This window comes from Galeopterus variegatus, unplaced genomic scaffold (genome assembly GCF_000696425.1).
Source record: "Galeopterus variegatus unplaced genomic scaffold, G_variegatus-3.0.2 Scaffold1304, whole genome shotgun sequence".
In the NCBI taxonomy this organism is placed as follows: Eukaryota; Metazoa; Chordata; class Mammalia; order Dermoptera; family Cynocephalidae; genus Galeopterus; species Galeopterus variegatus.
In genome coordinates this window covers 1,160-4,836 of record NW_007727415.1, presented here as the reverse complement: position 1 = coordinate 4,836, position 3,677 = coordinate 1,160, and the positions used below count along the sequence as shown (strand labels likewise).

General features: G+C 37.0%; 1 pseudogene; it reads right to left on the bottom strand.

The window, feature by feature from the left end:
• Positions 1-386: 386 nt before the first annotated feature.
• Positions 387-1,391, bottom strand: LOC103593232 (annotated as a pseudogene).
• Positions 1,392-3,677: the final 2,286 nt, after the last annotated feature.

Here is a 3,677-nt window from a genome sequence, read left to right as displayed (position 1 = left end):
CAGAATATCCTGTAGGCCAAACAGGATGTGATTTATGCCAATAAGAACCTTTCCCTAATGAGGCCGGGGGCTATCCAGACTGCCTGGGGAGACAACCACTGGCCGGCAGGAGAAATAAACCTTCCACAACCCCCAAGCATTTTTATGTGGTGTCTGCCTTATTGGGAACTATGCCTCACAACACTACCAGGAAACCCCTTTCCTTCCCTGATTCTATGTCTACTCATAACTCCTTTTTTTAACTTTTATTTATGAGACTTAAAAAACAATTATTCATCCAGTGTAAATATAAAATAGGGTCTTTGTTAACTTCTGACCTTGGCAAAAACTTTTTTATGTTTTATGTACAGCTCATTAATTTAGGTATCAAAAAATTCTATTTTCGATTAAGTAGCCCAAGCAGCCAACTGGTTGATATCAGCATCTTCTTCTTCTGCCCTTGTGGAAGATGCTGCCTGGGATCGACTGCAGTGGAGGGTGTAGAGCTAGGGCTGGGTCTGGAGCTCACAGACCCTTCGAGCCCATTCACAAACCCTTCACACGCAGGTCTATGAGCCAGGTAACCAGATAAAAATGTCCTTGGAGCCTTGATTGAAGTAGGAATAGTCTTTATTCAGCACACACATGTCTAGTAGCTAGGCAGTACAAAGGAGAAACTCAACTGCTACCTGCAAAGTCCAAAGAAAAACTGAAACTGAGCAGCTGCCAGCAGAGTAAACATGTGCTACTGTTAGACACGATCTCTGCTAGCCTGCTTCAAAAACTGAAGAACACACAATAGCAAATAACTACAAAGATACATTGGTGCACATGCACAATAACTCCACCCTTACGTAGCTTGTTTACAAGAAAAGTGGAGGGAGCCTGACTAAATTATTCTATTTTCCCCGCAGAGGGCATGCTTGCTTTCTGTCTGGCTGTGCTGGGAGGGAAGAGGAACTTGAATGCTCATCACCTTCTTGTTTAATTCCCCCTATTCCAATTTTTGAAGTTCTGCCATCAACTCATCTGCATCAGTCATCTCCAAACCCAGTGCATTGACAAAATGCTTCTGAGATTGCTTGGGAAGTATTCTGTTGCTCTGTGATCTTTTGCATCAAATCATCTATTTTGTTCAGACCCGTGTTTTCCTGAACTGCTTTCATCACTTGCCACGAACCCATGTTCCTTAACACCTCTGTGTTGGTGTGTTAGTTTTCTGAGGCTTCTCTCTGGAATTCAGTGGTGGAAAGTGTGCCATCTATATGAGTTAGCTGCTTCTCAAACTACTTCCTCCTCTTTCGTGCTTGTAATGCAGCTCACTTATTCTGTATGCCGTGCTTCTTGGCCAGAGCAATTTCTCTCTGAACTTGATTTTCTAAGTAATCTTTTTTCTTGCCTAGCATCTCCTCCTGAAGAGTATAAACTCAGCAAGTCAGCATCACCAGGCCCTCTGGGTGTTAGGGAGAGCAGAAAAAAGCAGGAAAGACTGGGGGAGATTGCACCAGAGTTCTCTTTTTGTTGTTTTTTGATTTTTAAAAATCCTTCTTGCATTTTAAAATATTTTTTATTGAAACATATTGATAGTACAGGTTTATGTGATAGTTATATTTCAGTACATAAATAGAACATGTGATGATCTGCTAATCAGGTAGTTAGTATATTTATCATTGCAAAACTTGATCATTTCTTTTTGATAACATTTTGATCTCCTCTCTTCTAGTCATTTGATAACATGCTGTAAATCATTGTTAATTATAGATTCCTGGGTCGACTGTACATCAGTAAGAATTATTTTTCCTGTCTAGCTATAATTTTCTGTCCATGAACCATGCTTTCACTATCCTCTCTTCCCCCTCCCCTTTCCTGCCTCTAGTTACCACAGTTCTTCTCTCTCCTTTTAATAGCTCAACTTATTAATGTTTATTTGTGTGTTTGTGTGTGTTTCTTTTTTAGCTCTCACATACGAGTGAGAAACATGCATTATTTCTCTTTCTGTGCCTGGCTTATTTCACTTAACATAATTTTCTCAGTGCTCATCCATGCTGCTGAGAATGGCAGAAATCCATTCGTTTTCATGGATGAGTAGTAGTCCATTATGTACATGTCCTGCATTTTCTTTATTTAATCATCCATCCGTGGACATTTAGGTTGCTTCTATATCTTGACTATTGTGAGTAGAACTGCGGCAAACATGGGAGTGCAGGTTACCCTTTGACATAATGATTTCCATTCCTTTGGGTATATACCTAATAGTGGCATTTCTGGGAAACATGGTAGTTCTATCTGTATTTGTTTGAGAAACCTCCATACTGTTTTCCATAATGGCCATACTAACTTAAAATGCCACCAACAATGTACGAGCATTCATTCTTTCTCCACATCCTTGCCAGCATTTTTTATTTTTATTTTTTTTTTTTGATAATAGCCAGTCTAACTGGGGTGAGATATCTCAATGTGGTTTTGATTTGCATTTACCTGATGATTAGTGATGTTGAACATTTTTTCAATACTTGATGACCATTTATATGTATTCATTTGAGAAATGTCTACTAAGCTCCCTTGCCCATTTTTTAATTTGATTATTATTTTTTTTACTTTTGAGTTGTTTGAGCTGCCTGTATATTCTGAATATTAATCCCTTGTTGGATGTGTAGTTTGCAAATATTTTCTCCTATTCCACCGGCTGTCTCTTCACTCTGCCAATTCTTTCCTTTGCTGTGCAGAAGCCTTTTAGTTTTATATGATACCATTTGCTTACATTTACTTTTGTTGCCTATGCTTTTGAGGTCTCATTCTCATAATTTTTTACTCATACATCCTGGAGCATTTCTCTTGTGTTTTCTTTTAGAAGTTTATAGTTTCAGGTCTTATATTTAAGAGTTTAATCCATTTTGAGTTGATTTTGATATATAGTCTAGTTACATTATTCTACACATGGATACCCAGTTTTCCAAGCACTATTTATTGAAGAGTCTTCCCTTTCCCCAATGTATGTTTTTAGCACCTTTGTCAAAGATCAGTTGGCTCTAAGTATGTGGGTTTATTTCTCAGGTTTCTATTCTGTTCCATTTGTCCAAGTGTCTGTTTTTATGCCAGTACCATGCTGTTTTCATTACTGTAGCTTTGTAGTACATTTTGAAGTCAGGTAGTGTAATGTCTCCCACTTTATTCTTTTTGTTCAGGATTTATATGGCTATTCAAGGTTTTTTAATATTCCATATGAATGTTAGGATTGCTTTTTCTATTTCCATTAGAATGTCATTGGTATTTTGATTGGGATTGTGTTGAATATGTAAATAGCTCTGGATAGTATAGTCATTTTCACAACATTAATTCTACCAATCCATGAGCATGGAATGTTGTTCCATTTTTTGGATCCCCTAATTTCTTTCATCAGTGTTTTGTAGCTTTCATTGTAAGGATGTTTCACCTCCTTGGTTAAATTTATTCTTAGTTTTTTTTTTTTTTGTGGTTGTTTTGTTGTGTTTTGTTTTTTGGTATCTATTTTAAATGGGATTGCTTTCTTGATTTCTTTTTCTACTAGTTTGCTATTGGTGTACAGAAACACTATTAATTTTTGTATATTGGTTTGCATCCTGCAACTTTCCTGAATTCATTTACGAGTTCTAAAAAATTTTGGTGGAGTTTTTAGGTTTTTCTATATATAAGATCATGTCATCTGCAAACAGGAAAAT